We start from the raw sequence: 14,125 nt of genomic DNA on the forward strand, positions 1-14,125 counted from the left end.
CTCGAAGAAGACTTAAGGAATCTGTAAAGTAACCTCGCCTAGTCGTTGGTTGCTCTATTTATACATTTTGCCTGCAATTCACCGCCGTGCAATGACCATTCTCGGTTGCCTATTTAACATACCTGTCATAAGGTATAAATTGAACGCAAAAAAGTCATAAATTGAACTCGGCAAACAACAGTATTTCATCCGTAAACTAACCTAAAAAAGTGCACCGTGAAAAATATAATATATTTCGTTAAACTCTTACACTTGCAAGTACATACACGAATACACCACTAAGCATGTAGCAATGTGCATATGTATGTATCTGTACATTTGCCAAATACAATTACCCGCTGTAGGTTGGTGTGTTTACTTAATGCATAGTTTTCATCCACTTCAGCCTTTTGTTGCGTTACTAGCATACATAGTTTAAAGACACACACACACACACCTCCCTCACACACATACATTCATATAAAGAAATGTGTGCATCCATGAATTTTCGCCAATTTCGACATATGAATTTGCTTGGCTGCCACAATCGCGCTTGTTTCGTTTGTAGTTGTTGTTGCTCGTTTCTAATGCTTGCTGTCTGCCCAACTGTCATTCGCTAAAAATCGTGGAAATGACTTCAGCTGCCATACGCCGCCACCTCTTCGCCGCATCCTGCACACCTTCTATTCACTGCAATCTTTCCAGTTGCGCTGCATCCTCCATTAACACACGCGCACACATACATTGCATTAATGCTGCTTTGTGTCGGCGAATTTTGTCGCCGACTTTCGCTGTGCAGTTCAGTTGGGCTTGAGTGCTAAAAGGTGGCGAAAACTACAAACGCGAAAACTACAATTTCGGCGAAAATCGAATGCGTTTGCTACTAGCTGCTCACATCGATGAAAGCTACAAAACTTACATATAGACATGCATAGAAACATTTGGTACATGTGTGGGGTGTGGGTTGTGGGTTAGGTGCAAAAAGTTATGTATGCGCATATAAGGGTTTTATAAAATAAATAAATATATTTTAAATTTATAGTATCTAAATGTTATGCTGAATCAAGCTCTCGATTCCAGAAGTTCTATTGTCTCTTTCTTTTCAAGATTTTTAAATCTGTGAGCTTTATTGCGAAACAAGAGGCTTTTGTTTTGTATGTGGTATTTGTTTGTTTTATTGTGTGTTGAATTATATTTTATAAGGTTAAATAAGCTCTATATTAATACCAACCATATACATATAGTATGTGTACATAAGAAGTATACATATGATTATCTATACCCAGCAAACACTCAATCCACCAATAAAATTTGTGAAGTTTACGGAGACGATGCTGTATCAGTTCGTGTAGCACAACAATGGCTCGCTCGCTTACGTTCTCGAAATTTCGATGTGAAAGATGCACCTCCCTCTGGTCGACCTATCGTTGAAAAAGTCGATGAAATTATGGAAAAGATTGACCAGGACCGTCACATAAGCAGCCATGACATCCCAAGGAACTTAACATTCATCAGCAAACGGTTTTGAACCATTTACAAAAGATTGGCTACAAAAAGAAACTCGATGTTTGCGTTCCACATGAATTGTCTGTGAAGAATTTAATAGACCGAATTAACATCTCCGATTCTGTGCTGAAACGAAATGAAGTCGAACCATTTCTGAAGCGTATGGTAACAGGAGACGAAAAGTGGTTCAAATTCGACAATAATGTGCGAAAAAGATCATGGTGCAAGCGTGGTGAAGCCCAACAACTGACCACAAATCCAGATTTGACGCCTCGAAAAGTTATGCTGAGTGTTTGGTGGGATTGGAAAGTAATCATCCACTAAGAGCTGCTCCATCCTAAATTTTTATACTAGTTTAGTTTGTTGTTGGATTGCATACTAAAATAAGTTTACGCAAATACAACTCTGAACGCTATGTTTTCGGAACATTATAACTTACATATAACATTATGAAACTATGGGCAACCCATTATCAAAATTTTCTAAAAATTAAGGGTGGCTTTCGGGCGATACATTTTTATAATACTCGTAAATATAATTTTTTTTTTATAAAATTCTATGTTTGCTTGTTCACAATTTGCCACACAATCGCCTTTTTCCAGCGCAATTACATTTTTCATAGTCCATATTCAATGATTTTTACGGTACAATTCTCCTTTTGCTTATTCAGCTATTTTTGCAATTAAATATTTTATTTACTTTCGTCATGTTTCATTTTTAGTTTATTATGCTTAACAATTTCAAAAGCGCAGTGTCAGCAATATATACACAAACATACTATATATTTTTATACATGCATACATACACATTTATGATACGTACATATGTATATTGTTGTGAAGTAAATAACAAATTTGCAATGACGTAAATTGCCTCATTTATATTTATTTACTTCCACTTATATTTCATAGTATGTGTTTGTATGTGTGCACGTAAAAAATGTGCGAAGCTCACATTGAGAATATTAAAATATTTTGGGGTATATAAGTAGTCGTTAATATACCAGAAATTAAGGTCATACGGAAAGATATGGAGTTACTATTTCAACAAAACATATTTACATACATTCTTATATATTATTAAAAGTATAGTAATAGAAAGTAAATTTGGGTCAAAGCTAAGCGCAAGCTTTATTTTTTGATTGTAAAGTTCCTTCCACGACTATTACGCTCTTTCCAACAAATTTTTTTTTCGACTCTCTGCTTGAATTTCTGGGAGAGTCTTCAAGTTTTTATCAGAGAGATTAAAGCTGAACTGTTCTAATAACTCGTCTTTTTCTAGATGATCCTGATTGATTTAAAGTGACATTTTTTCATGACAGAGAAGTGATCGATTGTTTGTTATTTTCTGCGATAGAAACTTATTTTTAATTATTATATTAAACAGTTTCTAAAAGAAGTTTAGTGCATTAATTCCAAGCCTTCTTAAAAACAGTTTTGTAAACACAACACCGTTGTTGGTGTGTTAGATAAGTTTTCATCGAGGTTATCCAACGCTAGGCCAAGGAAACGCGCTGTTCTGACGTGGTCGGACCATAGGGAGATGGATGACGGAAGAGTAGGGTTATCAGGGCATGAAAAGAGGTGGTTAGTGTCATGCGAAAACTCGTTGCACGTTAGACATACATATGTTTTGATATGTCAGGGTCAATTCTGTATAAGTAAGAGTTTAACCTGCTATAGCATCCAGAACGAAGCTGCGCAATGGTCACTCTCGATTTAACCTTGTTTGGATCGGTAAGTTTTAGAATATGTGAAACACCATCATAACCCGCGGTGTTCGATATTCTACATTGCCTATACTAATCTCAGTATTTCGTTAAATGTACTGACTCCCATTCAAGTTTCTTTCAATTGGAACCGAATAGTTCACTTAAACTAAGCGGGCAAACTCAGTAGATAAAAACTTTCACATATATTGTTTTATGTTCGTATGAATTTCGATCTACCTAATTCGATTATTAGGTATTTGACAACTGTTTCTTTACAATTTGAAAACTTTGTTTGAATACTGGGACTCTTCCCAAATAAAAAACTAACAAGCAAACTCAAAATTTCGTGTTTCCATTGGAATTACGGCTATTGGAATATTTGGAAAATATTGCAGAGGTATTTTGGGGATGCTATTATCACGAACGCAAAGCTTTAAATGGCACGAAATATTCAGTGAAAGTCTTGAAGTTGTCTACCTACATCTGTTCATATCGATAACATCGAAAAAATTAAAGAACTGTTCTTTAAAATCGTCGTGTTGGCATCAAAACGATGTCATTACAGCTCAGCCATTTTTATGGATCGACTCAGCACATTTCGGTTATTTTTTTGGGTATAAAGGGTATCAATACTAAACTAACTACCGAAAGACCTAAACCTCAAGGAGAGTAGAGAAGTAACTAAGAACCGTAATTTCATCAAAGGCAATATTGCTAGAAGCTAGACTTGGGTTTATGAACATGATGTCAAAACCGTTCAACAATCTATTGAATGGCGCACCAAAAATCAGGCGAAATCAAAAAAAAAAAAGTTTAATATTTATATATAATATAACAAGTGTTGGGAAAACTGAATTATGCTTCTTTTGGCTGAGAAGTCTTTTTTGTGTTAAAATGCTGGAAAATATAGTTTATTGCCCGTCTGGGTTGGATTAGAAGCCCTTTTGGAAGATGTCCGGGTCAAATCTGAACAGATAGCATGTCTTTATATTTTTGGATAGTAATTTTTTTTAAAGTTCAGCAGTTTGCAATATGACGCTATTTCGTTTTCCTGTCTTTTATAGATATTATTTTTTTTAGTGTTATAATTTTTGGATTTATTCTTTCTTTCTTTCATCTTACGTTTTTCATTTATGTATAACACTTCCATTTCTCTCACATAATCATCTACATATGTATGTATGTATGTATGTTTATGGAATAATAATCACGAGTAGGAAGATGCTTAGTTCGTTGTGCAATTTTTTTACCTCGTTGCTTTCTATTGTTATACTTTATTTTTTAATTGTTTCCTTCTTTCTTACGTTGCTGTAATTCGTTATTTTAATTCAAGCAAATTCCTGAGCTCTTGTAAGTTGAATAGTTATTCTCGTGTTTCCAGTCGTTTCGATGCAACTTTCACCCACTCGATAATGCCATCACCACAATGTCCATAATGTTACATTATGTATGATGTATACATATATACATACTTATGTTCATACATATGTAAACATATTTATCTTCTGTTTGCTATTGTAGATTCCAGAGTAAACTTTGTTGAGCCTCTTCCTCAGTTAAAATCGTGCAACTGAATCCATATGCAAAAAAGTTGTTCTCCTTTCTTTCGTTTACACTTTCTGGACACTTTTTTTTCATTTAGCTTGCGTCTTAATAAAGAAAAATGTGAAAGAATTTTTTAATATGCTCACGAAAAGAAAAATGTTTTTGCGGTTAGCATGCAGGCATACCCGGATTCAATCTCTTTGTGACCATCAATGATTTTTTTTTTTGAAATTATCATATTGTGTGTTTTGGGAATTCTTTGAAATTACTGAGCCTATCGACTTCATTTTCACACGACCTTCTCTGTTATATTTGCCAAATAATGATCGAATGCTATAAGATTTTTCGATATCGATTTTTTGTGCCGCTGTAAAGTGTAAGCTTTTTCACAAAAATCTACTTTCTTTGGCGAAGCACCATTTTGTCAAAAAATCGTAATCAAAATTTTTACCAGTTCTTTGCTCATTACCTGTTTTCTTCTATAGTAATAATATTTTTTATTGAACAATTTTTTTTATCACAATTATTAGAGCGGGTCGATTTTCTTTATAAAGTTGCATATGCAGGAAATGTTCTACGTATCATTTCGAACAAATTTGCCTGAGAGACCAAGAGTCCAAAACTGGTTTCAAGTCAGCGATTTTTGTGGCTCCCTGTAACTCGACCCGCCCTAATATTTATGTACATATGCACGTATATACAGATCTATTTTATAATAATATTTGTACAATTTTACGTATTTTCAATATCAGCAACTTAATATGCAGATATACATATAATTTGTATGGATGTATGCTCAATCTCTATATATATACTTTTATAAATAAATTTATTTTGTATACAGTATATAACTCCCAGTACTTTTGCATACATACAGTAGTGACCATTACATATGCAACTAATACATTAGTTTAGAAAAAGTTGATATATTTTACCAATAACTTGTGCAGACCGTCGATTGAATATGGAATTATTAAAATTTGGTATTTTTACTTTTCTTTAACGTTTTTAAACAAAAAAATGTCATTCACAAAAAAAATTATTAGAATACCATTTTTATTTCAACTCCAAAATTACGTGGACAAAACATATGCAACTCCGAGTTTGAGTTCAAGTAACACTACTATAGCGGTATTTTTCCGTTACTATTGTGCTTCCACTTTATAAATAATGAAATGTCGTTAGTTTTTGTAAACTAATTTTTTTGTTAATTCCGCCAAAGAAACCTGGTTTTGGTTTTATTGAAAATGGCAAGAGACAATTTTGGAATTGAACTTTGGAAGAGAACTAGGAATGGCACAAAAAAACATTCTTTGAAAATATGAATTGCACAAACCACAATTTCACGAATAATAAAAAAATCGTTACAACAAAAGAAGTTTTTGTTATGCACTGAGGCGGTCGCGTTCGCTAAACGAGCCAAAGGACGGACAATTTTACTATTGAACTAGCGAAAAAAATCCTGAAGCTGTCTCATCACAAATAATTAAATTTTTATATTTGCAAATATCCACAAGTGTGCGTAGGCGCCTCTTAAAAGCTTCCCTAAAACGTGGTCGTCCCTCGCACAAACCGATGGTTTCGGTAAAAAAAAAACTAAGCGTTTGAAATTCGCTAAAAGGCGTCTAAATTGACCAATTAATAAATGGAAAACGGTTCTATTCAATGATGAGTCAAAGTTTAACTTAATAGGCAGTGATGGACTGTCTTATGTGAGAAGGCTAGTAAATAAAAAATCCGTCATTGCAAGATGGTAGTAAGGCATGGTGGAGGAAATGTAATGGTATGGGGCTGCTTTTCTGCTAACCGAATTGAGCTATTATATAAGATTAATGGAATTTTGAATCAATACGACTTCAAATGTATTTCAAAGAGTGCCCGGTTAAAATAAATACCATCTTATTTTGTTTTCTTTTGTGAATATATTTTTAAACAAAAAACGTTAAATAAAAGTAAAAATACCAAATTTTAATAATTCCTTATTCAACCGACGGTTTGCAAAAGTTATTGGTAAAATATATCAACTTTTTCTAAACTAATGTATTACTTGCATATTTTATGGTCACGTCTGTATATGGTTCTACCTACTCACGGGCACTGTATTTAAAAGATTGTGCATTTTATCAGAGAAAAGTTTGCATGTACACACATACTGTATGTATGCATGTAGGGACATCGCCTCGGTTCAGCTTTGCCTGCTCATTCGCTTTGTGTGCTATACGACAGCTGTTGGAAAGTTCAATTACTTTTCTAGCATCATCACCATCATCATCATCGGCAGTGCGGCCGCAGCGCGAGGCAAGGCATCCAGCACTCGACAGTAAGCTTCCAGTCTTCAGCCTCCTAACTACAACCAATACATGCATATATATTACATGTGTACATATACCACATCTTCCACCTCAACTGTGATAGGAAGGAGAGGGGGTACTCCTCTTCCACCTCCTTATCCCGCTTCAGCTGCCAACTCCACCCAGGCGATTTTTACGCGGAGGTTTGTTCGTTGTTTGCTCTGTCATACTATGTACTTTGTACAGATTATTGTTGCTTTTCTTGTTGTTTTTAATGCCACCATTTGTGCTACTTTCTGCTGCCTCTACACCTTTTTGGGTGAGAAATAATTTTCTAGACTATTCCAGCCTTTGCATATGGGCAATTGTTGTGGATATCATGCCCAGTAGTGGGGATAACAGCCACAGCAACAACAGCAACGACAATGAGAACAAAACATTAACTACAGATTGCTAACGAATAATCAACTTCAACAACTTTGAACTTACATAAAAGGAATGTATGTATATACATAAATACATATGTACATATGGGTGGATGTACATGTACTTGTGAGAACATACATTTATTTATGGTATGCCATATGCATCAGGCATAAACTTGCCATATAATTTTGGATGATTTTATTTTCTATACACGAACGCTAAACAAACCTTGCCACCTAATATTTTAATATTTGGTAGTTTTTTTTTACCAATTACCGCGGTTTAACTTAGTGCTATACACGAATATGCCACCATGAACAGTTTTGGTCTGGACAGGTTATAGAGCAACAAGTTTTTCATGAGCTCATTTTGGAACTTCCAGATACTATATACTATTACAAAGCTCATATTTTATATTAAATAATAACAGAATAGGTAGGAATTCTTCCTTAAAGATAATATCACATATATGATCATATCGTATTTTGAGATATCAATCTGAAATTTTGCACACACCCTTTTCGCCCCAGATCCGCCGATATTGAACTACTATAGCATATAACTGCCATACGAACTCACCGATCCATATCAAAGCCTTATAGGGAAAGCTTCTGTAGTTGCCAGATATTCACGGTATTTTCACGAAATAATCACAGAACAAATGGTGAGATCGGACAACTACAGCATTAAGCTGACCGATCAAAGATCTTAATTTTTTTCCTTATTAGTAACATTAGTTACTCCGTCAGTATTGCATTAAGTTTCCTTGCGTGATTCTTCTCATATAAAAATTTAAATATTTTATTACGATTTTTTTTTTTTATTGTTACAAAAAAAACATTATTAAAAGAGATATTCTGGAACTTTTTGAAAAAATATTTAAAACTCGCCATTACGACGCCATATCCGGTGACGCCTCGGAAAAACAATGCACCCGCGTTGGCAGGATAATTTAAAGTGAAAAAATACGTGTTTTAGTGAAAATCTTAACCTAGAATTTAGACAAAGAAAAAACTGAAAATTGAATTTTTGGCAGACATTTTTACAAAAAAATGAAAATTTCGCGACATTTTATTTCTCAAATAGTTGTAATCGAAAAAAAGTTCTTCGTCCAAGTCTTTAAGAATTGTATCTCAAAGACCTATTGCATGAAGATTGGTTGAGTAGTTCTCGAGAAATCTTGCCAATCAACATCAAAAACACAGTTTCGGGAAAAATGCGTTTAAAGAGCCTAGCTAGCCCCGAACGCACAAGTTCTCAAGTCTGTATCTACGAAATTATTACTCGGACCAAGTTGAAAATTTAGAACAATATTCTAGAGGTGTTATAGAATTTAATAAGACAATAAAAATAAGATTTTTTGAAACCAATAAACCCATTTAACCCCTTAATCGTATACTACTTCCAAAAGAATTAAAAAATTCCAATTCATTGCAACCAAAATGTAAAAAAAAACAGCAAATTTAAATTTGGATCTGTATAGTTATACAGATTAAAAAGATCTCTATAAAAATTAAATAAATAACTGAAATAGAAATCATTTTTTATATGAACAATTCTGGTCCATTTTGAACGAGTTCCATTTTATTATTTCTCTGACTAGTTCAATTTTGGGCCGCAATTTCTTGACAAATGTAACATTCCACTGTGGAGAATTTATTTAGTTAATAAATATAGTGACTTAAGAAACAACGAGTGTTTGTATGCACAAACTGATAAATTTTTCTTTTTGTTCCTTCCCTGCGCGTTTCTCTAAGTTATACGGATACTACAATATTATTAAAATTGTACTATACTAAAATTGCTTTGCATACATCAATTTCACACATACCTTCATATATAAATACTTATTACTACACAGATATTATAAACCTGCATATGCATTTATAAGCACCGTGTGATTTCATTGCTTTTATTTAAATTGCAGTTGAGACCTACATACATTCATACGTATGTATTCCTACAAATTAGCATTGAAAACACTCGCTTGATCTCCAACCAAACAACCACTTATTCGCCAAAATCCACTTAACTCGCCCTTTCGCCACCTGGTCTACCATTTCGTTTCGCTCCAACTACGCTGTCACTAGAAATTCAAATAATCACATTCCTCAATACCTTCTCTCACTCAAATTAACACAATCGATTGATTTTTTCTTACTTTTTGCCCTTTTCGCTTTCATTTCAACAGCTAGTATACTTATCGCCTCGATCGCTTGTTATACGCAAATACCCATGTGTTTGCATCGACTATTACTGATCGATCGTGCTGATTATCGACAATTTGTGCGCTACAAGTATTTAGTTCTGTGCGCCAGTATCAGGCAGCTTCTAATCGCAACAAAGGTGCCATCGAAATGAAGATCTAAATTTAGCAGCCCGAAATAAATTTACTGTGCATTCCGTTTTATACTTCTTGCCATATACATATGTAAATGCAATGGTGATTGTGGAATTGCTTAAATGTACATGTTTACATATGTATGTGCTTTTTCTGTTTCTACATTTGTACATATAGACTATATACTGAATATTTTGTTAATCAAATATTTGTTGTAAACAAAGCGACTGAATGGAATGTTCATTTCTCTGTATAAATATTGCTGATCTCTGATCGTTTGAACTATGATAAACAGAATAAAATTTCTAACGTGAAAATATTTCAAATGTTTTTAGGAAGGGTGAAAATTTAGCAAACGTATTCGTTACTTTTACTATCTTTAATGGCTTCAATAGTCCTTGAGATGAGTTCAGTAATCTTGTAAGATTTTATTTAGTCTTCTTTCAAGAGATTATTACTCAACTCAACTCAAGGACTAATAAAGCCACTAAACCTTTTCCACTCCTTAGATAATTTATATTTATCTTAAGTAGTTAGCACAGAAAATTACTGTATTTATGGACCGTGAATTATGGGTATTTTTACAATCTGTATCTGTCTAGTTCCCCTTCTTCTTGAATTTGCTCGATAAGTTTGTATGGCAGCTATATGCTGCAGTAGCTCGAACCGAACAAGAGAATCGAAGATTGTAGCCTTGAGTTGGGCAATAATCCATGCTAAATTTTGTCAAACCAAAAAATTTTCCATACAAACACTTGATTTTGATCGATCATTTTGCATGACAACTTTATCTTAAAATGCTCTGATCGGCGATACCGACAAATAATAAGTATCTTCAGGAGAAAGAGACTTGTGTAAAATTTGAGATCGACATCTCAAGTACTGAATTATTAGTTAGCTCGCTAATATACAGAGGGACCCATATGACTAAACAGACTCTGCTCGCCATGTTGTACAAACGTGGCCTTTATAAGGTCTCCGACGATTTCTTCTCTACGTGGGAAGCTTAATATGCCTTGTGCAGGGTATAATGACCCAATATGCGAAAAATATGAAAAAATGCATCAGTAATTTCGTCTCCTGTCTCCTATAAACAATAATTAGTGAGCGTGATCACAAAACTCTTAAATTTTCCAGTTAGAACGCAATTATTTTATAAATTAAAGTCACGTAGATTAATGCAAAAAAAACACGAGGTAAACATGAGATGACCTTCGAGCTTTTATAGGGTTGAATTATTAATACCCACTTTAGTTGAATTCCATTAAAAATATTCATAAGTAACGAAAGTGGTTTTTATTAATTGTACATACTATTATACATATATATGTATGTCATATATGTACACATATTCTATATATAAATTTATTGACTTTTTTTAATTATTTATAGATTTATTGACTTTTAGCGTTTTGGGCATTTTTGTGGAATCAGAAAGTCATACATACATACATTTGTAAATACATACCATATCGTCACTTAAAATGCAAAATGACGTAACACCACTTTTCACAAGTTTAGAGGCAAAGGAAAAACAATATATGGAAATCACTTATATTAAAATAAAACTTGGCTTTCGGTTATAAAATGATAATATAATATATTGGTTATAAAATGGTTATATATTGGTTATGTCTGCTAGCCGAAGCTTGAAATTTTACAATATTACATATACAATGAATCGTAAGCATTAAAAAACTCAATTTCTTTTTTTGGATGATACGTTGTTTTGCATTTTAGTTGATGATATATACTTATTGTAGTTGGGTGTTTAGGAATGCATTTAAAGTTACCCTTGAGTATACTTGTGGGACGCATATAATCAACTAATTTACCAAAACATTTATTTTCTTAAATAAAGGGTGTTGCGAGATTTGCGGGCTATTATTATTATGTTTTAAGTTATACTATATGAGCAAAAAATAGTGAGACTTTGTTCAGAATTTTCAAATTCTTAATTTATTCTTCAAAATCTGGGGAGGGAGACGACACAGATCAAAGTAGTCTCCCTTGGACTCAATACACTTGTGTTAACATATTTTCAATTAAAAGTGAATTTCCGGAAAAGCCTTCAATGCGGGTAGCTAATAACGTTTAATGGCTTCAATTGACTCAAAACGGTTAGTCCAGAGCGGTCGTTTAAGTTTGCAGACGAATACGGTGATTGCCAAACGATGTTGGTTGAAAATTTAGTTAAAAACTCACAAAGATTTAATGCAGTATGGGACGATCCGTTATCGTGGTGCAAAAATCAAGAATTGTCGGTCCAAAATGGTATAGTATAGTATAGTATTCCTTGTTGACAGCTTGGCCGGTCGGAAGGAATTCGGAGTACACCACATATCGATAATCGAAAAAAACTGTCAACAAAACTTTGATTTTTGAACTCTTTGGACGTGGTTTATTTCGGTTCGGCTCTCCAATGTCACGATTTACGTCCCACTGACTTTCAGGTCGTAAGCATAAATCCAATACCTATCGTTAGTAATAATACGTTTCGTGACATCACAGTAATCGAAAAGCCCACAAAAGTTAACGCGACACTATTTTTCGACAAGATTTTGTGATTTTGGAACCAATCGTATCTTCACTTTTCTTAGGCCCATATGATCTTTCAAATTGGTTTTCACATATCCTTCCGGTATTACAACGATGCCAATAAAATCTCTGTTAATTATCGTATTTCATGCACAAATTCCTTTATTTTATTGACGCGTTGATCATCAGTTGATGTATATGGTTGTCCTAGGTGTAGTTCGTCGTCAAGGCGTTCTCGACTGACTTTAAATAATTTGTACCAATCAAAAGTACTTAGTGGCGACAAACAATTATCAACGAATTCCTTTTCCGACATTCTAAACGTTTCGACACCTGAAATTCGATTCCGCAAACAAAATTTAATGGAACTTCTCACTCAACGTAAAAATCGAGGAATGCAGTTTAAGTACTTCCGAAAGACAAGCTTGTACTAAGCACTAAAGATTATTTTGATGTGACATTTGGCACAGATGTCACTAAAAATCATACCAACCCGGAAAAAATATTTCGGCAAATGTGGTTTTGCGAGAAATTTTACTTAAAAGTCTTACATTTTGCCCACAGTACTGTATGGTTAAGTTTGTCGGCCAGAGACTTGAATTCTTAGATTTTATCTCTCATGCATATCTAAACACCCTTTATTAATTGATTTTTATATTGCCGACCGTGTCACGTCATCAACAGTTGGTCGCGATAAGGCGAAGTTATAGCAAGTATGTACTACACAATTATGCCACTTAACGTCAATGATTTTTACAATGGCAATTGATTAAAGATTGATCGTTTTAAGAATGAAAATCTTGAAACGTATGTATGACTTTTTTTTTGTGTTTCTAGGTGAATATTTATACGATAAGAGTGCAAAAAATAATTAGGAAAAACTATTCTTTCTTTTTATATAATATAAAAGAACATAGTAAAATCAATCATTGAAATTAAAATAGCGTCTGTGACTCGTATATGCCTGTCTGTAACTAGAGTACCGATCACAATTTTTGCTCCTGATCATTCAAATGTATCAATGTAAGTAGTATATCACTTCTGGTTTATACTGTTTGCTTTTTTTGTTTTTGCGCAAAATACCAACATATCTCGCTGCTAAACCGCCACAACGCATTATTCGCCGCTATTCGCTATTTTATCAGTCGCTATCTGATATTTTATTGCATTAAATACCTAATTAGGTAAGCATGTCATGTCGGTGAAATATTTTAAATTATTCGAGTATGCGATTGAAATGTGAAAGACAATTTATAGCGCATTGTCAGAGCGTTGCCATTTCAGACACTATATAATATAGCATAAACATATGTATGTATCTGTATGCTATATATGGATGTGAGTGTAATACTGTGTGCCGCACAACAGTCAAGTGTCTCTTTACACACATTTTATATAGTATTATAATTAAGTACATATGTGTATATGTATATACAATGTGATTGAGTGAGCTGTTGTGTAATGCATATGTATGTACATAAGTGATAGTCAGCCGATCGTGCGCTCGATCTGTGGGTGCAGGCGTTCATTTATTTGTGGCTTTGAGAAAAATAAAAATAATAAAGTGAAATAGTAAGTGAAACACATAAATTATATACATTTGTACCTATATATGTGTATATGTATGTATGTTTATATAAAAATCAAGCCACCAAACACATGATTTTTATTATTCACCGATTTCATGCTGACAAATTAGCTTTGTCCACTGCATATTTGAATTTTAGACATTGTATAGACACTTAGTACATACTTATATGTATGTATAAATGTCGTACATATATTTTT

The 14,125-nt window shown here is 33.5% G+C and overlaps 1 protein-coding gene and 1 long non-coding RNA gene across 3 annotated transcripts in view; one reads left to right on the top strand and one right to left on the bottom strand.

Moving 5' to 3' along the window:
• LOC108977416 (serine/threonine-protein kinase tousled-like 2) overlaps nucleotides 1-14,125 on the top strand; it is a 186,751-nt gene that overhangs the window by 118,534 nt on the left and 54,092 nt on the right. The gene's annotated exons all lie outside the window — the stretch shown is intronic.
• Nucleotides 9,357-9,797, bottom strand: LOC108977417. The gene is made up of 2 exons (XR_001994033.1): nucleotides 9,620-9,797; nucleotides 9,357-9,544 (listed from the first exon to the last, which is right to left on the bottom strand). It is a non-coding gene; the product is annotated as an uncharacterized LOC108977417 (long non-coding RNA).

The sequence above is a fragment of the Bactrocera latifrons genome, unplaced genomic scaffold, assembly GCF_001853355.1.
Source record: "Bactrocera latifrons isolate USDA-ARS-PBARC rearing strain unplaced genomic scaffold, ASM185335v1 scaffold_89, whole genome shotgun sequence".
NCBI lineage: Eukaryota > Metazoa > Arthropoda > Insecta > Diptera > Tephritidae > Bactrocera > Bactrocera latifrons.